General features: G+C 34.8%; 1 pseudogene; it reads left to right on the top strand.

Annotated features, from left to right (window-relative positions):
• The first annotated feature begins 2,561 nt into the window (after positions 1–2,561).
• Positions 2,562–2,686, top strand: LOC126024883 (uncharacterized; annotated as a pseudogene).
• Positions 2,687–22,343: the final 19,657 nt, after the last annotated feature.

Here is a 22,343-nt window from a genome sequence, read left to right as displayed (position 1 = left end):
AAATATTTTTTGTTTCGTTTTGCTTTGTTTTTTTTTTCAGCCACACCAGTGGTTATGAGCTCAGATATTACTCCTGGCTTGGAGGACCATAGGAGACGCCGGGGATTGAACCACAGTCTGTCCTAGGATAGTGGGCACAAGGCAGACGCCTTACCGCTTGTGCCACCTCTCCTGCCCTCAAATCTTTAGCAATACAGGCAACACATGCAGATCACAACTGAGAAATTTCTCAGTATCAACAATAAGTCCTAGATTAGCCACTGCCACTCTCCTGCTACCTGTCTCTAATAAAAAAAAAAAAAAAAGATTCCCTTGTTTCCTTCTTTTAGCTAAGGATCAAAACAGGTGTTGTTTTTAGACCCCTTTTGGTCTAACAAGGTACACTTGGCTAAAAAATTTATTTCACATCATAATATATTAACTTTAGCTTAGTTTTCTATTTGTTTTAAGACCATTTCCCAGATATACTCAGGGCTAACTACTGGCCCTACACCCAAAAATCACTTCTGAAGATCTTGAGGGGCTATATATGGTGTCAGGAACAAAATCCAGATTGGCCACGTGCAAGACAAATGCCTTTTCTATTATGCTATCTCTCTGACCATCTAATGCACTTATTTTTAGATCAAACATGTATTTCTCTACTAATATATTTATAACCTAAACTTTTTATGGAAGCTAATGGTCCATTAACTCAAGATCCTATCTATACTTCGTGTTCTGCCATAATTTTGTGTTAAATTCTGCTTTTTGTTAATAAAATCTAGCTTATAATATCATGTAACAAAGATATATTAAATTATATAAAATATACAATAGGTGGTCCCAGGAGATAATATTGTCATTAGGGCATATGCTTATAGTATTTACCTGATTCAAGTTCTATGCCCTGAACTAAAACAAACCTAGAGGCCACACTGAAAGCAGAAATGGCTTGGAGTTCCTTGACACTGCAGAATCTGAGGCAAAGATGGAAGGAAGAAAATATTTTAATTGAGTGTGTAGTGTCTACACATTGAGTAAAACTATCATTAATGGTGGGTGCCTAAAACAAAACTAAAATAAAAGAACTAGTAACATAATGATAATTTATATTTAAATAACTAGTACATTATGAACAATGTCTTAAAGTGTGCATTAGAATTTATCCAATCAGGGACATAGCTATTAACATAAACATGATAGATTGACATTATTTCTTCAGGAAATTATCTATACTACAATTGCTGTATTACCATTTAAGAATCACTGAATGTCATGCATCGTATAACCAACTTTCAAATAAAACCCTAGTATGTGCAAATCTTATTGGTGTATCATGGATCAAGTAATCATGTGTAACTTGAAGACTGTGTAATAATTTGTTAGTGTCTATAAAGAAAGAATATTCCTAATATTACAGAGAATAATTTTGGGGTGGTTTTACATATAAAAAGGAGACAAAGATTTTGGGAAATCAATGTTTGCTACATTGTAATTAAAAATAGCTGTTGTACATTTCATGTATCTCTAGTATTTTGTATGTGGTATTGTTTATTCTAGTATCTTTTCATAATAATTTTCAGCACAATAACTATTGTAAAACTATTTTATTATTGCCTTCAGTACAATGATAAGTAAGTAAGCAAAATCTATACATATATATATATATATATATATATATATCCTATCGTAGTTGTATCTAAGCTTAATGATAAAACCAAAGGTAAACTGGAAATTAATCACATGTTCTCACACTAATCACTATGTCTTCACAAGCTAGAAAGCATGTATCTCTTTCTTTAAATAACCTGAACAATGGAGGTAGTGTTGAGCTAAAAGTGACATAAAGACAGTGATGAGGTTCTGTGACATTTTGGTGATATTAGAAGTGTAATAAATTACACCAAACTTATTTACACTATTGTAATTGTTACCCTCAAAATATTTTAATGAATGTTTTAATTAAATTATTGTAATATATATTACAAAGTTGTTTGCATGATTGAATTTCAGTTTTACGATATTCCAATGCCCATCTCTGTACCAGTACACATTTTCTGTTACCAAGTTTTTCTTCCCAGTTTTCCAACTTCCTCACCTCACCTACCTCTATGGCAAAAATGGTTTTTTTAATTTTATTTTATTGAAACAATTGTGATCAACAGAACCCCTCATAGTTGAACTTGAGATATGCAATGAGTCAGGGCCCTTTCCACTCCCAATGTCAACCTCCTTACACCAATGGCCCCAGAGTGCATTTTTTTGTCACACCTGGCAGTGCTCAGGGGACCTGACTCTGCTCAAAAATTGCTCCTGGCAGGCTCAGGGGACCATTGGGATGCCGAGATTTGAACCACCTTTCTTCTGCATGCAAGGCGAACACCCTACCTCCATGCTATGTCTCCAATTCCCCAGAGTGCATCTTAGACCACCATCCTTTTCCCCTAGCCCTTCAGTATAACAGGCCCCTTTAAGTTTAGATTGTTAAAGTTATATATATGTATTATAGTTATATATATATTATATATATTAAAGTTATATATATTAAAAATCAAAAGAAAAAAGAAAAGAAAAGATATGGCCTCCCAATTCTTCCCAATTCTATACACAGATTGTATAGAAAGAGGAGGTACAGTAAATGCACCCTATCTACACCTCAATCCAGGCCCTTTGCCTGGTCTGTATTGTGAACTGAGGGACAAAAAATAAATCAAGTTTAAGTCCCTTGATTCTATTATCATTGACTTTGGCTTGAATATTTAGTTATAGTCTTATTTATTTTCCTGCTAATGCATCCGAGACTACTTGGTTTTAAAAAACCATGGGAATATGTGGTAAAATAAAATAATCCATGCCCCAGGATTCTATGAAAAAGGTGGACACACCAATTTAAAATATAAGAGATTTAAAAAATTCAATTGAAAAAGGTGTGTGTGTGTGTGTGTGTGTGTGTGTGTGACAGGTTTTCTGTTTGTTTGTTTGCATAGACACAACAAAATATTGGGAAAATAGAAAAGAAAAACCTTTGGCCTAAAAACATGGAGACTTTACCCATGAAGCATCCTGCATAAGGCCAACTATAGGCTTTGGGCATACTAAGTTGTCTAACCCCAAAATCTTTCTCTGTGGTCCCAGTAAAAGTTCCTCACAATCATGGTTGCCATGGTCAGGTTTCTGTAGTTAGAGCCTAGTTCTAATTTCTATCTATGTAGCAACCCAGTGGTGTTTGTTTATTTTTTCTGTTGGTTAATATAGAAATTATACTTTGAGGAAGAGTTTTGTGATGCTGTTGTTCTGAGTTTAGTGGAGAATGTTGTATGATTTTAAATCTGTCATTGGTCCAGATTCCCTTCCACCAGCCTGACTCTTATTAGTGATCGTTTTGAACATCCTCACAATGAGTAAGGCTCCTCTGTTACTATTTTGCTGTTTTACTTTGTTTTGGGTCATACCAGGTGATGTTCAGGAGTTAGTGCAAAAATGTTTTTTAAAGATTAGAAAATATGGTGTTAAGACTACATATGCAAAATAATTCTAAGATTTGAGATCAGGAATATAGAGGTAGCTTGGAAAGAGTTACTGAAAGACTAAAGAGTTAAAGAATTTAATGGGCCAAATAAACATTGACTAAACAAAAAGTATTTGGTTTTGGAAAGTAGTGGGTCATGTTCTTAAAAATTGTGAAATTCTATTTTCTAGCACATCGTAGCCTAATGGTATTAATTACCTAAATTCTCAATAGCCTTTTAGAACTTAAATTTATATTTGGTATTTATGTATACATATTTTTGTCCCAAATGGTCATTTGATGATATATATTTTTTGTGCCAAGTGCTCATTTGATGAGGTTTAAAATATTTGTTCCAAATGCTCCATATAAAGATTAACCCAATTCAAATCCCAGACGAGCACCCCTCCAAAAAAAAAAAAAAGATCAAGCCAAATGTTTATGCTGAGGAGTCTGAATGTGGATGCTTTCGAATTCTATTCTCCAATGTTCCCAAATATGTGTCAGCACAAATAAAGTAGTTTGTTTAAGATGAATGTAAAAGCACAATTATGAACATGAGTAAGTCTTCTTTCTTTTTGACCAAACCAGTTCACAGAAAATGCAAAACCAATTGCTTTATTCTATCACTATGATTGATAGATCAACTCTTCTTCATAACACTTGTACCAACTTTCTTTCCCATCATTTCATTTTTCATGTTGGTCATCAACATGTTATTTATACCCTTTAATTGTGTTTTTAAAGCATATACCAATATTTTGATGAAATGTATGTATAATAAAGTTAAGTTTTTGGTAGAGTGGTAAAAGATATGTTAATGTTCAGTTTTGCATAGCATGCACTTTGGGTTTCAGATTTTAAACATTTTCTACTTAACTGAATAGTGGTCATTCTAGTTTCTGTTATTCTAACTAAGTCTAAGGTTCCCTTTATTTTTATTTACATTCTTTTTTTTCTATTTGCAATATTATAGCTCTAGCTCTAAGAGCAGATATCACACTACCATAGAATTGATGCAGAAAATTCTTAAGAACAATAACAATGTTGTTTTTGACATGTCAAGGACTCTGGAAATAAAATTCTTATAAGTTATATGTATTCAAGAGTTCTCATCCTATTGCTTTGCCATGTTGTGGCATATACATATCACGTTAACACCACTTTTTGCTCAAAGTCCAAAGGACTTCTGAGAAAAGAGCCTCTTATTGAAAGATGAGAGCCAAGGTTTTCTGGTGAGTAGAATGAGCAAACCATGTGTCCAATTATCAAAAAAAGGGGGGCTATACTGTAATCTGTGCATATTATAGTCAAAGCCACAGAAGTACCTGGGGATTAATTTCTTTTATTAAATTAGAGAATATATGTATTTGAAGGATATACAATTTATTTTCTCTTACCAACTAAAATTAATTAATTAATGGATATATGGATATACATATGGATATATATTTACCAAAATATAGAGCTCTGATATCACAATAACTATCCTAGGCTCAACAAACAGTTTATGATAAATGATTTTGGCAAGAGTTTGATAGATATTTAGGGGCCAGAGTGATAGCAAAGCAAGTAGGTAGTAAAGCATTTATCTTGCACATGGTTGACCAAAGTTAGATCCCTGGCATCCTATATGATCTTCCAGCATCACCAGGAGTAATCTCTGATCAAGAACTAACCCCTCAGCATTGCTGGGTGTGGCAAAAATTGATTTGATAGATATTTAAAGGCGAACTATTTTATTGTCTGCTCTAATTGTAAATTAAATAGAATTTTTTAATCTAAGTATTTAATTGGGAACTCCTAGTTTTATGTGTCCCAAAGAACTTTATTTACTGTATTAGACAACAGAGCACTGGATTTATTTTTTTAAGACATCATAATTTATTAAGTGCACCTCCAATGTAACTGCAAAATGCAGACTGAAATGCTGTCCTGCCGTTGAGCTCTGTGGCTTCATGATTCATTCATTTTCCCCTTCTCTTAAGCCATTTGAGTTCTGGCATCTGAAGCTCTAAAGTCAGGCTGAGACTGGGTGGAAAGAATACAAATGCTGCACTGGAGCCAGACTCGAGCTGGAGCAGTCATTGTCAATAAGATGAGATTGGGAAAAATGCATTGACACTGTGGTGAGGAAGAGACATTCTTTATTACTGCAACATTCAGGAATGTCTACCTTAATGGTGAAACACTAGATTTATGCTCATCAACCCAGGGACCTGTCATTTCTGTGAGATACACCTACAGTTCCAGGTAGCCATGAACTGTTGAACAAACACTGTGGCTGTGTGTGCATGTGAATGTATGTACAATGCTGTGCTTGCCTGTTTGAGTCTGTATGCATCTATGTTCGTGTGTATTCTGTGTACCTATGCATGCATGTCTATATGTGCATACGTGTATACATGTCCTATAACTGATAGACGTTATATTTTCATTTTCAGGCACATGTGTCTAAGGAGCACATTTCAATACATAAATCTGGGATTTTACAAATTGCATTTAGTATGATATATAGTTTTCTTCCTTGCTTAGTCTAAGATAGTTATATGGAAATAAATTTTGAATATAAAGCTGAACTTACTGATAACACAGCTGTAAGACAGAAACACAAGAAACAAGGATGTTTATGTCTGCCTTTGTGTCTATACATATGCATACATATAAATATATAGATAATTTTCCTTTATATTTAAGTACAATTTAAAATACTTGAAAATAATAATATATTGTACATCAAACCTTTACATAGTGCACTGGAGCTCACTATTTGACCTCAGCATGCAAATTTTCCTGTATATTTTGTTCTCCTTACTTTTTCAGAGGGAGGCTTTGTCCTTTAGAAAATGGAAAAAACATTCCCATTGTGCTACAGTTACAGTCTATGATCGCTTTGGAGCCCTCCTTCACTCTACAGTGACCATGCTCCCTGAAGAGCTGTCCTTTATCGGCGTGGCTGGTTGTCTGGGGAGCTCAGGATCAGTGTCTCAGACACAGGAGAATACATGCTCCCATTTTTTTCCCGACTGACTGTAAATGATTCCTATTCTTTGCTCCACAGAACATCCGATGCGGTGCCCAATCAGCTGAACAAGATGCACAGACGTCATTAGTTCTGTGTGTGTGTGTGTGTGTGTGTGTGTGTGTGAGAGAGAGAGAGAGAGAGAGAGAGAGAGAGAGAGAGAGAGAGAGAGAGAGAGAGAAGGAGAGAGGTGGAGAGAGAAGGAGAGAGAGAAGGAGAGATAAGGAGGGAGAGAGAAAAAAGGAGAGAGAAAAGGAAGAGGGGGAGGGAGAAGAGAAGAAGACAGAGAGAAAGAGGGAAAGGAGGAGGCTGCAGCTGCTTGGCTGCATCGCTGAGAGAGCTGACTGGAGTCCCCATTGGAGCAGCTCTATTGATTTCTGATTCACACTGCAGCAATATAGGGCTGAGTGCAGAAGATTTAAAAAAAATCACATCCCCAAACAGAAATCACCAAGGGCAAAATGAGCATGTTTATCTGTGTCTGTGAGAAAGAAATTGAATGTGTATATACACACACACATATATATCTATAGTTTCATATAAATTTTATGACTCTATAACCAAAGAAAATAAAAAGAAAATTAAACATCAAAGTAAAATATTAATTACAGGACCAAATATATAAGAAATCTGGTGAATAATTAATTTAGAACAAATCTTGACTTAGACTTTTAACCATTCCAATGAGAGGTGGTATTATTCTAACCTCCAGAATCCTTAAAAATCTGAAATTCAACAGTCTGAAATAGTTTAAGGGTTAAATAAAGTTATACACATCAGTTTTGAAAAATAAAAAAATATTTAGTTATATTATGCATCAGTTAGTAAGCTATCATTTTTCTATTTTGGATATTTTGTGTTGCATAATATCTGGGATACAGTAACAGGCTGGTTGCAAATGCTGGAAACAGAAATAGGTTTCCTCATAGGCTACACTTCAAAGTATCCAACTGTGAGCCTGTGAAGCAAAGTTAGACTTCTCTCAAGGTCTGTTGCCTGGGATTTGGTCATAAATATTGTATCTAGGTGTAAACATGTTGTCTGCATCCTGAGATTATAACTAGTCCTGAGACTTCTCAACTGCATAGCCCAGCTCCTTAAGAAAAATCAAAGCTTTTAAAGACAGAGGTAGGTTCAGTTGGATAATAATGGTAGTGTCAGGCAGGCAAGCAGTCTGCATCTGAGCAGCAGAAAATTAAGGGAATGAACAATCCATTCTCATGTCCCTCAACCATGCACACACCACACGTGTGCACACACAAACACACACACATCACACACATATTCCAACATCAGTTGGTCACGGCGAAAAAGGGCGATACCTTTTTAAAAGAGGAGAGGCAGTAAGCCATTATTAGCAAGAGCTATATTGAGCATGCTTGCCAGACAGGCAGCAAAGCTGAGCTCTAGTTCCGCCCAGACATGTGCCTTGCCATTTTCATTTTAATCAGCCTGCTCAGGATGGCTGCTGATTCATTTTGCAGGATGTCCCCCTGGGACCCAAGGTGGGAGCCTGAGGCGAGCTGCTATTGCATCAATGCAGCACACCACATCAGACAAGGAGAGCAGGGAGACAGAGAGGAGAGAGAGAGCAGACTTCCACACACCACATTCCAAATTTCAACATGGCCATTGTAAAGCTCCTTCATGATACCTAGTCTATTACAGAAAATGCAATGAAACAAAAAGGAAGGGGAAAAACCTGTCACCATGTCATTTTATTTTTCAAAGACGCCCCCTTCCAAATGCAAGCACTCCCAGGCCAGCACACGCACAGGCGTATACACTCCACATCCGTATTATGTCCTGAAATCCTAGGTTTCTTCATGCTCTTTGTAAAGTGCAGCGAATGCATCTATATTTTTATTTACCTGGTAACTAGCTGGGGTGGTATACCTGATTTAGCTGGAGACTTTGATTTGTGGGATTGACAACCTTATTATGCAGTGAGCTTATTATTGATATTATTCTGCTCTCGGTTGCCATGGCCACCTTGTGAGAGACATTCAATTTTCTCTCTTCCATCATCATTATCTATGAGGCCATCTGTTGTGGAAAATGAATTCAGCCTCATTTGCATGACTGATAAGCAATTTTTTTTTATCTATTTAACAGAAGGTCATATGCCGGGGATTTGGAGCTCGTGAAAAAAATGTGGAAAAAAAAAAGCATATCGAGAGGATGAGTGGGAGTGCGTGCATTAGGGGATGTATGGGGAAGTAAAACAGATCCCTCAGGCCTGGGAGCCTATCGCGCTGCGTTAGTCATTCCTGCCCGGCGACATTTTTTTCCCCTAAGCTACTGCACTCTAAACAGTGAGAGAGCTTTTCCTGCAGTCTTCTTGAAACCCCTATTTTTTCTCATTGTTTGTGGGTGTATTTTAATTCTTTTTTTTTATTCCCTGGACTATGGGTTAAGATTTCAATATTCACTGAAGACAAAACAACCTTTTCTGCATCTCGGTGGTAGGCACGTTCCTCATGATCCTTTCAAACTTATGGGGAATTGAATTAGGGTTTTGCTTTTCTTTCTGTGTATTTTGAGCCAGCACACTTACCAACATTGTGGTTGTCTTTAACTTGGGAGCTGTTGTGGTCATGTTGTGAGGTATGTGATCCTTGTTAGGTTAATTCTGTGGACTTAGTGGACAGGGTATGTTTTACTGTAGTTAAAGGGCTTATTGCTGCAATGCCTATTGTTTGCTTCTTTTTTCAAAGTTATTTCATAGCATGGCTGGTAGCTGAAATGTGCCTGGGCTAGACAGTTCAGAATCTGCAGAACTCTCTCTTTAAAGAAAAATTAGTGTGATTTGCATGTCTTAGCAGTGATGTTTAGTGGGGAGAAAAAGAAAGAAAATAAAACTTGCTGCATGGACAGTACTTGAATGATATGCAGATACTGAAACAAAAACTTCCCTGAGACTTCACTGGATTACTTCACATCGCAAATAAAGTATGATATGTTTGCCAAAACTGTCAAAATATTAGAGAGCCATGATTTCAAATTATTCTTGGCTAATGTAAGAAAGTTGACTTAGATTTTTTAAATAAATTAAAATATCTTAAGTAGCATCAAACTGTTTGAAGTTTCATGATAATGAGATCATATTTCACATATAACAGTGATATATATTTTCATAAAACTTAGTAAACTAAAACTCAAGCTGAAAACTGTAGCTTTAAGATAAATAAAATAAGGTAATATATATGCCAATATTCTTATGTTTTATATTTTGAATATAATTTTTATATTGCTTGTTCATAACAACTTTTCACTAAAACTATATAATATATAGAATTTAAAGTTAATCAGTTACTTGGGATGAAATATTTCTCATACTAGAAGCCTTACTTTTAATTTTCTTAACAAATTTGACTTTGTAAACATCCCACTATCATTAGGAATATAAGCCATTCTAATTATTTAAATTCTTAAAAATTATTTAGTTTATAAAAGTGTGGTCATATCTTTTCGAGGTATAAAATGTGGTGATTTTTTAAAAGTAGAGTGTTTTATAATCTGATATTTATTTTTGAAAAGCAAAATCATTGCAATACTTTAAGTTTTTCACCTCTGAAGAACTTTGAGTCCAATGTGTTGATTGCACACTATATATGCTACCTAGTGACACATTATAGCACAAGGAAGTTTATTGTTTTAAAAATGACATAAAAGGCATAAACCTTAAGTGCAATAAGTAAACTGGTTAAAGTTCTTCTTAATGGGGTACTAAAATAATAATTATTCTTTATTAAATAGAATAGATCAGTTCTTTTATGTTTGTATAATAGTCTTTTACTTAATGCTACTTCTTAAAACTTTTACCACACTATCATAGATGTTTTATAGCACCAGAAGCAGTTATGTAACAGCTTCATTTTATAACTAGCCAGGTTTCCAAATTTCAGTTTGAATATTAGAGAAATAAGTTATTTCAAATAGTAATCTCATACTTAGAAAGTTCAAAACAATAAAAGTATAAAATTATGAAGTATTAAATTACATTTTTTCTCAGAGAACTCATTTTTGTCTTTGTAAGGTGATTCTGGAATATATTTTATGATATAAAAGATTATGCTATTGTACTTTAATCAGTACACAAAGTATTTAGATCTGTGAAGCAAAATTGTCAACTTCTGAGAAAACTAGGGAATAGCATAGTTGTTCCCCTCATTTCTAGACCCCCCCCTCAAAAGTTAATTACCAGTCTTGGTTGGATTCTTCCTTGCCTCCCTGACATTTGACTGCTGCTAATTCACTGATTAATCTCATTAATGTGATTATAGTAGGATTTGGAGTTGGCTGCCATTGTTCTGTAGACAGTGCTATTCAGCCTGAGCACTTGCCACCTCATTCAGTTTTGCTGTGATTTTTCAAAGGCTGGTTGAGTGAGCTATTGTGAGCAAGGCCACTCTCTCTTTCCCTTTCAGCACCAGGAGCTGTCCGCTGCTGATAGCAATTACATTCAGCAGTGACTGACTTCCTACTAGTTTACTGGCAATGTGAAAATGGCTCACTTTCATCACCTTGATGATTGTGCTCCTTGAGGTAGAAGTAGGAAAAGTCTTTATGGTCACAAATGACTATTTTGAAGGTGGTGGCAGAAAAGATATGTAACTTTCAATATAATTATATCACAATCTAAATTACCAAACCATTTCATTAAGACTTCTTTTATTTGTATAATGTGAAAGTTGAAACATTATGAATACTTTGTAGACATGATTTCAAATAGAAAAACTATTGAAATTTGGCACAAATTAACTTAATTATTTATAAAATTTTATTTTTGAAAATATGAACTGTTTGTGATAGACCATCACTATACAAAGCAATAACACAGAAAATATCCATAATATGTAAATAACAACCTCTGTCAAACTTGTATCCTCCACTAAACTTAGACCAATTTTATAAATTTGTGCTGTGCTATAAACTGAGATCCAGTTTTTTGTCTCCAATAATCTGTGAACATATAAGTTGTAGTATACAGAAAACCTTAAAAGAATAAGAGCATATTGGTTCTTTTTGAATTATAAAAAGAAACAGTATTATTTTAGGAACATTTTATATTTATAAAATAATTACTCTCCTATTAAATTTTAACCTAAGAATCTGTTACTCTCAAAAGTGTTTCTATATTACTTCCAAATATACCCAATTATAGCATTGTATGATATTCATTATCTTGTTGACAACTTTAATAGATTAAGAAAAAATGTTATTTTATAAGTTTGAGATTTTGGGGATACTTATTAATATGCTAAATCACTTAAAATTCAAATTTTAGGATTAATAATATAAACAAAATTGATTTATTTTCAGATATTCATAATAATAAATTTCTGTTACAAAAATAAGATTATCTCTATATGAAAATTTTGCTCTATTGATATATATTTTCAAAGTCACATGTATATATCATATTTCCAACACATCTGTGAAGTAGTCTAGTTTTAGGGTAACATATAATTTTTAAATATAATTTATTATCTAAACCAATTCTTACTTTTTGGCTACATGTTATCTTTAAAGTAATTAAATTAATTTTTCTTATATATTTAATATAAAATACATTCAGTAAATAAAAGAAATTAGTATGTTGATAATAGTAATAACTAACCTACTATGACATGATAATAATTGCATTAAATAAACAGTTTGTTCAAATTTAAGTAAGTACTTTGCCTAAAAGACAACCTTGACACTTACCTTCACCAAAACTTTCCTAAAAGTAAAAGAAATGCAAATTAAGAAAGTATTAGACTTTTATAAATTTATATTGATTGCCTGCAGAGTTTACTGCAGTAGCATTATGAAAAATTTATTTTCAACATTTTTAAAATAGTTATTTTAATATATGATTTTATATATATTTGTATGGAAAATGGGTAGCATTCATAAAACAACAAAACACAAACAAAAACTTCAGGATTATTAACATATTTTTCATCAAGCAAAGTTTTATAAAAATTGAATTCTTTATACAACACTATACCTGGCATTGATCTATACATTCAAACTGAACTAATAAGAAAATATGAAAACTAGTAGAATAGTATATATAGAGAGTGGGCAATAGTATATACACTGCATGTATGTGAAAAATATATAATTTTCTTGATTAGTATACTCCACAACCTAGAAATATTGGATAGAATAACCATTAATTTTACAACAGATAACGTTAAACACTTTTGTGGTAAATTACAGGACAAGTTTTCGCATAAAATTACTTTAAGGTAGAAACTATACATGTTTACATCAATAAAATATGCTTCAATGTAACATGGTTTCAATTTGAAATATGCCTTGTTTTATCTCCCTCCTCCCTTCTCTTCCCCCCTGTTCTCGTCTGTCCTCTCTCCTCCTTTCCTCCCCTCCCTCTCTTTTCCTCCCTCTCCTTCTCTTTCCCTCTCCTCTCAATCTCTCCTCTCTTCTCTCACTCCCACACACTCCCCCTCCCTCTCTCCAACTCTCCTTTTCTGTCTCTTCCCTCTATCTCTTTCACACCTGCATTGTTCAAGCATACACAATGATTTTTCTATGCTTGTTTTCACAATGAAACAGTTTTAAGCTTTGACATCATAATGAGTCCTCAGGGTATCTGTAGAAGTAATCAGAGATGGCAGAAAAAAAATGTAACCAGGTGTTAAAAACTAGAAATAATGCATAAATGCTTATTTATTATGTAAAGAAATATTGATCAGCCTTGCTGTATTGGATATTCCATTAAGTATTTTCCCCTAAAATTTTCCTTAAAAAAAAATCCCCTGCTCCCCACGTGGTGATTATTGGAAAAGTTGGGAGGGAGAGAAAAATATATTAGTGTAAGTGTAAGATGTATTGTGCTGTCTGAGGAATCAGAATGGCATAGGAAATTCTGTGTCTAAAACCTTTCTGGTTCTCACATTGCAGTGTTTTCTAACAGGGCTGGATGGGAAGGGTATTTACTGTAATTCCTGAGTATCCAGGATGTCTGGTCTCAACACATAAGGCAAAAAAGACTTGGAGTTGAGAGTAATAAACTTCGGAAGTCAAAATAGGAGGGTCTTGGTAACTTGATGTTAGGTGTCATCTTCCCCCCGGATGCCACAGACAGGGTTGTGCTCAGTGGAAACCCTGCAGTGGTTCATCACCAGGGATGCCTCTGCCCTGCGCTCCTGCTCCTAGTGCACACTGTGCTGACACAGTGACAGTGCTGGAGAGCAGGGCAAGCAGACTGGGAATGGATAGGGAAACTTCGTCAACCTGTGCCTGGTTTCTTCAGGGCTGAAATAGCCCTACGTGGGTGGAGAAATAGACAGAAGAGCAAGGTTTTCCTTTATGGCCATCAACTCTTCTCCAAAAAACAAGGTACATCTTTCCTTTTCTTTTAAGACTGCATGGCATTTGCCTACTTTTGGCAACTTCCAACTCTTTGGAATTCTTTCACTTGATCTCTTAAGTCCTTTAATTAATAGTGACTTCCCTTGCCTACCTGACTTTGCAGCTGCTCTTGTCTGATGACAAATAACACTTCTTAAAATCGCTTGGTCTAGAATATAAATGAGCCAACAATGGACTTCTCAATAGGGCTTCTCCAGTAAAATGCTATTGTGGGTAACATTAGGTCTGCATGCTGCCTAGAGTTGTTATTAAACAGGAGTCTGTGTGTTTGAGGATAATGTCCGGAGGGAGGGGTAGGAGGTGCTAGAGGGGCTTTTATGATTTAGCATGGTCTTTCACAACGGTGCAGATTATAAGAGGTTGGTGGAGAGTCCAATAGACTAGGTACTGCTAGAGCAAAACAATTATTTGCTTGACTCAGACACCATTTATAAAATCAGAACATTATTTTAAACCAGAAAACTGCTAGTAAAAGTCACATTTCAGTGTTCCCTTTCCTAATTTTGAAATCTTATTTGATCTGGTCTTCTCAGATAAAACTTTTTTCTGATTTTTTTCCCCTTTCCACAATAACAAAGGTGGATAGTGCTTTAACTTTCTTGAAATAGTTTTACCTTTTGTTTGAAAAGCAAATGCTTTAAAGCTCTTACTCAAAGAGATCATAGTGTGGTTGGCAACTGAAAGAGATTTTAAGAGTCAGTTAACTCTTGTGTGACTGTGCTCCCATTTTGCCAAGTGGGTAGGACAGATTTTGAAAGCTCTTTTTTGTTTTTGTTTGGATGCTTATTAGCAGTACTACCCTGTAAAAGATTGTAGGCTCAGATAACTTCCTGAGGCTTCTTCGGTCACACAGTGAATTTACCATAGCATTCAAAGAGAAAGGCTGTGTGTGTGTGTGTGTGTGTGTGTGTGTGTGTGTGTGTGTGTGTGTGTGTGTGTGTGTGTGTGTGTGATTTCTAGATCTATTGCCTAAGCCGGTGGCTGTTCACAAGTCTGCCTGTGGTATTTACAGTTCTCATCTATTACATTCAATACGGCACTGCACATGATACACATTCTGCTCTAGAGATTTAGGGGCCTGTGGGTACAATGTAAGAAGCATACAGCATGCATCCCCAATCTTGTCTGACTGTGTTGCAAGCTTAATAAACAGGAAGGTTAGAAATTGCCGGGTTTTTATCCCAGCTCTTACTTGCAAAAAGCTCTTAGCTCAGCGATGAAGTTCCCTCCCATCTTAGGATTTGGGGGCAATGGATATGTTTTGTAGTGCTTAAAGGATGCAGCCTGAGACAGGGTAAGTCAGCAGTATGCTACTGATGTTTTTCTGCAGCAGCGGTCTGGTCTCTAAGGGAGCCTGTGCTTAATGCACACAGCCAGGGCAGCTCGCAGCCCACCGGCTGCGTCTGCCTTTTCAATGGAGGCTTCTCGGCACCCACCAGGCAGAGAGAGCTCTGCACGCATGCCCGTCTTGCCTGTCGTTTAGTGGTGTCAACTTATTAATTTCCATCTTCGACTTCAGGCCTGTTAGTTTCCTGTCTGAAAGCATTATTACTTTTGTCCATGTGGCAAAATAATTAGCATACAGATGAGAAGTGGCCCCGTGCCTGAGCGCCGATAGAAAGAAGATGAGCGGTGGAGAGTTGATTGGATGAATGGAGAACAAATGGTGGGCGTTCAAAAGCATTAGAAGAGTTTTTGTAGTCGTGGAGCAGGTTGGAGAATTTTCTGGGTGAGTCCCTAAGATGGAAGCAGGGGTGGCTGCTGTGGGAAGGACTTGCCTGGCAAACACGGGCCTAGCTGGAGGTGCCCAAGGGGGCTGCAGAGACTGATCATTCATTTGGACTACTTGGTTGTGGGATTCTTCAGGTTTCTCTTTGACATTTCCTCCAGGTAAATATGTCCTGTTTCTTGTTGATGGAGCGGTGGCTCTGCTTCTCAAAGTGGAGCAAAGTTCAACTCCATATGGTCAGTAACAAAGAATAGTCTTTTGCTGCAGGTTTGGGGGGGACTTGCTTGATCTGTCTTCCTGTGCATATGAGTGAAGTGAAAATTAACTGTTTAGAGATTATTGTTTTCTGAATTTACAGCAGCCATTATTCAATGTGTTTAATTAATATTTTCTGGAACAGAGTATGCAGACCAGTAAAATTAGCAAATGTTGTTTCAATTAAAAAGCTCAGACATAATTAGTTTTGACTGGTATATATTTTTCCTAGCTGGAAGAAGATTTTAGCTAATTTAACCAACAACTTACTGGAGCTTTTGAAAATTGAGCTCAAGTTTCTGTGGATCTGTAAAATTTACTGACAGGCAATGTGAAAATTAGCACAGCCACTTATATTTTCAGATCCTTTTAGAAAAATGGAGGCTGTTTTTACAAATTATACTTCTGAGTTGAGAAATAAGTCTAAAGTCTGCTGGAATTCTAATTTCCTATTGTCACCGGTGACACACATTTCTTATATAATTCTATGACTGTAGTACTGCAATATGTATGTTTTTATATTTAGTTAGATATACTTCTATCTCTGGGAATTCACTGATAAATAGTTACCTCCTGTTTTCATTATTCCTACTCTTCTTAAAGGGTAAGGTTTTCATTTTAACTGACCTAATTATCTCATCTGCCTTTAAGGTAGAACTTAAGTGGAAATTATTCTCCTTTAACTGTTTTTAAGATTTCTTGAATAATTTTGGTCACATAATAAATTTATTTTGCTTTTACTTTTAGGCTCTTAAAGAAAGAGCTGCATTGCATTAGTTGTTTGCTTCAGACAATGATTGAATATTTGACAAAAAAAATGTAACTTTTTAGAAGGCCATTTCTTTTGCTTAAAAAAACTTGCCTTTTCTAGCAGGAAAAGAAAAAGTACTACCTTCAATGGACTTAGACCTCAAACATAAGCTATTGAAAAACATATTAACCCTTTATCTGAAGCTTTTGATACTTGGTTTTGATTATTTCCTCCTCATACTCAAGTTTTTCAATACTTACATTAAGCTTTTTATTAAAAATATAAGCATTTCCTATTTTATAGAAGTTCATATATTTATGTGCATGGGTATACTTAGAAATGTGTCTGATTTTTTTAATTTAATTTAAAAAAACCCTAACAAACTAAAATGAGAAAACACTTGAGGTTTTTATTTTTATCTAACCCAAAGAATACTAAGTAGCAAAGAGCTCTTAAAAATATTTGTGAACTCTTACATTGATGAAAGTAATATTTAATTTAATATAATTATTCCTCTATATTTTCCCTGGCTATGTTTTGTTTTGGAGTTGAACCTAGAGTCCTGTCATTAAAATAACTCCGTTTAGTTTCATGATGCTCTATAACTTTCTTAAGGCAAAATATCAGCATTGAGTTTATCACCTCAATATACCCATGTGTAAACAGAAAATACCAGATGAATATTACCTACCAGAATGCTGTCTTTGTGCCTAGCTCCCTTTCAGAGGTATAGCCTAGCTTTTTTCTTTTAAGGGCCAACATTATGTCATATTAGTTTCCACTTGAAAGAGTTACTTTATGCCACTATCTGTCACATTAGTTCTCAGGCACTGTTGAGTTGAGGAGGTCTTGCTTCAAAGACAATGAGAGGTTCCATAGCTAGGTATATATACTAGATGAGAAATGGGATTTCTCAGAGAATTTTTCTTTTTGTATTGCAACTTTAAGATTGAAGATGAACTTTGGATAGTAAAACAATCTTTCAAAGTCAGTCTTCTAAGCAATGCATGAAATGCCCAGATATTAGTCAGATATCAGGTACTCTTAACTTCACTGGGGAAAATAGCCAGTAGCCTTCAAGTCTTCTATCATAGTTGTTCTAATCTATGTCAAGGAAGCTCCAGAAGTCATTCTTTCTGGGGTTCCATGGACTAATGAAGGATGAGGGGTAAAAATATTTTCCTTCAGATGGAAATGTGACCTTACTTCATTCAATTTTTTTCTATCATGATTAATTTTGATTTTCCTAGGTATAATGCAATTAACTCTTCAGAGCTATTATGAGTGAATGTATATGTGTTTTTAAAGTGCCAGTATATTAGGTATAAGGTGACAATAGTTGAACCATTGGGTTGATATGTATACTACAAGCTTGCTTTAGATGTATTTGTGCACTTATTTGTATACTTGAAAGGAACTTTATGGATCAGTCTTAGAAACTGATTGTTCTTTGCAACAGTCTGACTGCTGATAGTCCACTGAAACTGCCTTAGAGAAAATTACCTTAAGATTATTAAACATTTGCTTGGAATAGTTTTGGATATAGAATGACATGCTTATTTCTCTAAATAAAGCAACTTATGTAGCAATAATGTATGGGGTAGAGGATTTTTTAATACACTGACAAAGATTTTTCAAGATGGATTTCTAGCTATAATACGGCTTTGAGTAGCATCTTCATGTCACCCTAACCTAGACTCATACTGTATTTTAGTAGAACTCAGAAGAATTTTTTAACGTCAGCATCACCTTTCAATTTCAGGGGCTATTGCATTTATCAAAGAGTGATCCCTAAGAGTGATGGACAATTCTTAGATATTGACTTTAAATTTGACCCAATCTCCCTTCCCTGGCACATGTACTCCACTCTGCTGTGCCATCTGAACAGAAGCTGATAGCACAGAGCATTTTTGCCATGAAACAATGCTAGCCAGACTGGTTGTGGAAATAATCGAGTCTGCAGGGCACCCCATAGAGAGCCATCAAATCAAGTCTGCTCTGGAGCTGTCTGCTAGATTGTGAACATTCAGAAATCAATGCTGCATCTGCTAGTGGACCCTCTGGTTCCCTGAAACTCCCACCTGCCGAATGCATCTGGGCAAGAGCTTTTCAAAATCCAGTTTCCTTCTGGATGAATTTAATACGTCTTGAGGGCCAGGCACAAGCAAATTGATTCTATCTCTGTACCAGGAAAACTCATAAACATCTGTAAGAACACAGATTTTCAACAACCCCAGGATTAGGGGATGCTATTTTGTGAAATATCCCAAGCCTACTCTCTTCATACCTCATGCCAGCATGGCATTTTTTAATTAGGAAGTTGATTAAAAAGGGCACCGTAGACCACGGATGTATGGTCCTTTGGCACCCATCCAGCTGTTTGTTGTCTGGGTTGTGGAAAGTATTGCTCATCACAAGTTGAAGGAAAGAAGGGGAAATCATTATAAGGCCAAGGGATAGAAAGAATAAAACGTCCTATTGTGTGTGCTAATGGATGGTATCAGTGGCTTCTTCCCTATAAGCCCTTTCTGCTCACAGATTTGCTCTCTTTAGTCAACAGTGACTACTTTATAGATAACTCAGGTGCACAGACCAACTAAATGTGGATGTGTGGATGTGTTTCACTTTGCAAAATTCTGTCATAATGACTTCTCAGTTGTCAACATGATGGGTCATAATTATTTGTGTTTTCTTCATCCAAATCAGTATTTAGATTCTTATTATTTATTTGTATAGAGGAAAAATAGTGATACTTGCCAGGATAATGTTGTTCTGTTTATATTTCAAGAGTAATTTTTTTTAAATTTTATTTCTTAAGGAAAATTTCTTTCTTCATTGAATATTTTTAGGGTTTTAAGTTATGTCATAGAAGTAAAATCTTATGTCTAATTGTAGTGTTTATATGGCCAATGTGTTATGAGTAAATATCATTTATTAATTTAATTTTGTCCCACTCTAATCATGACATGAATGCTTTCAAAATCCAAATAAAGCAAAGAAAGTATTAAAAGACACACAAATGAGTTTTAAAAAACTGCTGACATGTAGAAAACTCATATCTAATTCAGGCTTTCAACACAGGGTTCAAGATCTGGAGAATATTTCTTTACTACTCAGTGGAACTTTTCAGCTTGTAGGGTAGCTCTTTTATCCTTTGTTCTTTTCCCTTCAGCTCTACTTGAAAATATATTACCTACTTAGTTTCAGCATTTTAGAAAAGTTTAGAAACATCCTAGTAGAGTTATGAGCAATGATGTAAATCAGAGGAACCCCCTACATCTTCTCCTAAAATATTAAAATTCAGAATAAAAATTAAAGTATAGCTGCCCAAACTCATCTTCCCTTCTTCTAACACATTAACTGAAAAATTCATGGAAAACTCATGTACTTATAGACTACTTTGTGCAAAATCAAAAGAGAAAGAAATAAGATAAATTTATGAATCACACAAGTTAAAAAAGGTGTGTATAAACATATATTGTAGCTGATAAATTATGTATTAGATTATGAAGATATACAATTTTCTGTTAAAAGACAATGAAAAATTTCTATACCTAATATTAAAAAGCAACTTAACTAAACAAGATTTCTGACTTAAGATAGAGTAGACAACACTGATGTTCCTTTTTTTTTTTGGATGATTAATACTTTGGGGATCCAGGTGATCATTTTGAAAATTAGATCTCAGTTGCAGAGCACTGTATAATCATATTTCTATATTTGATTAAATATATGATTTGAATTGATTGTCTTAAAGTCTAGAGCTAAAAATTTCCAACTTTATAAGAATTGCTGATAGTTGTCCCTCATTCAACATGGTTTTTATATATCCATTAGCCATTCTCTAATGATATGTAGGGCGACAATATCAATAAGTCTTTGCTTACCTCGGGATGCATGAAACAGTAAATATAATGCTATTTTGAAGAAGGAGTGTCAGTAAATGTCAGGTATCTGTTTTGCAATTTCTGAGTATTTCAAAGCTGTTGATCCTAGGGATCAACAATAGCACATTTGAGTATAGCATGGCTAAGCCTGAGATTACAAACTGAGGCCAATATTCTAGGCAAACAGAAGTCCTGTTTGCTCCTGAATCTTGCTCACTCACCTCTGACTTCATCTGTGACATCAGCAGTCTGCCTTGAAGCAGGCAACTAAATGAGGCAGTGACTTGGTCATCCATGAGCTAAGCTCATCATTGGTTGAAAAGGCATCAAGTGGAAAAGAGGGGAATTCAAATTAGAAATTGGCAATGCATGTCAGGCAATTCAGATGTCTTTATGACACACTTCCAATGAGTTAGACTTGAATGGACTTTCCTACCTATTCAGAATTTAGAACTTCTTTATTATCACCTATAGAAGAAAAGTTAGATTGAAATTAGTATTAAATATACTCAAAATTAAAGATACTTAAGATACAATTCTAAGAACACACTAAATAGGAAATGCTTATTGATGCTAAATACTTTAATATAACAGTAGAGAAAACAGTTTCTTTAGATATATTTCAGAATAACTCATTACATGTTATTTGATTAATATATTACATTTGATACTGGATTATCATTTGAAAATTTTCACTTATTTGGGGTCATAAATCAACTGCTGTCTTTTGGGGTTACTTTCATGATCCAGAAAATAGGAATAAAAGTAGTTTTACTATCCAAATGTTTTTTAGCTGATATACTGTTACTGAGATTTTGTTAAGTCAAAAACAATCCTTTTCCCTAAGAGACCCACATCCATAGTGCAAGCCAAGAAATGGTGTGTCTATTCTCCAGGGACAAGTTAACACACCTGTTTACAAATGGACTAAGCCACCTGTTCATCTAGTTTTAATGTTAATGATCAAAACAGAATCTGATCAAAGGGGTCAGTATAATGTTTAAGACAATAAAATTTGTGCAATTATAGGTAATTCTCATTTAATATATATTTTGTGTATATCAAGTTGTATATAAGTTAGATGATATAATAGGCCTGTGATGAGTATTGTATACAACATAGTTTCTACAACAGGAGGTTAAATTCAGAAAGTATGTAAAGAGTAGTATAGCCAATGATACTTTATAGCTAGTAAATGTGACATAGCTTCAAATTTCAGACTATACAGAAAAAAATGTTTTAGCTTCAAAAGTTTCACTGAAATGTGAGTGATACTGATGGAGAAATCAACAGTCAAATTCATTATTTTAATGCTTCTCATATCCCTCAATATTTTTATGTTCCTCATTCTTCTCCCCTTCTATTTAGTCAAGTTCCCTATGACTGGACACCATGCCACATGACTCTATTGATTGGTCTGTCATCTTGCTTCTGCATCCTGACTTGCTTCTCTTAGTTTGCAGCTAAGAACAGGGTGCAAAGATCATGAATGTAACTTTTCTGTTGATTTATATATAGTATATCTCTCAGAGTTAATGCATTATTTGATCTATCAGTTAGATTTCATGTAGTCATGTAAGCAATTCTCCAATGTATTTAAAATGACCAATAATCATAGACAATTTCTCTTTTATATTAACTTCTTTGGGATAGTTTTTTTTAATTTGAACACTTTAGTCATATTTTCTATTTTGTGCCTTTTATTTTCAAAGTGAAATATTTTTCCAAAACTGATCTAGACATTGGGAAAAGGCATGACAGAGTCATAGGTTGAGGATCAGCGAGATATTTCAGTAAGTAGGGCTTGTGCTGTGTATGCT

Source organism: Suncus etruscus, chromosome 12, assembly GCF_024139225.1.
Source record: "Suncus etruscus isolate mSunEtr1 chromosome 12, mSunEtr1.pri.cur, whole genome shotgun sequence".
Classification (NCBI taxonomy): Eukaryota; Metazoa; Chordata; class Mammalia; order Eulipotyphla; family Soricidae; genus Suncus; species Suncus etruscus.
This window is presented reverse-complemented; position numbering and strand designations above follow the sequence as displayed.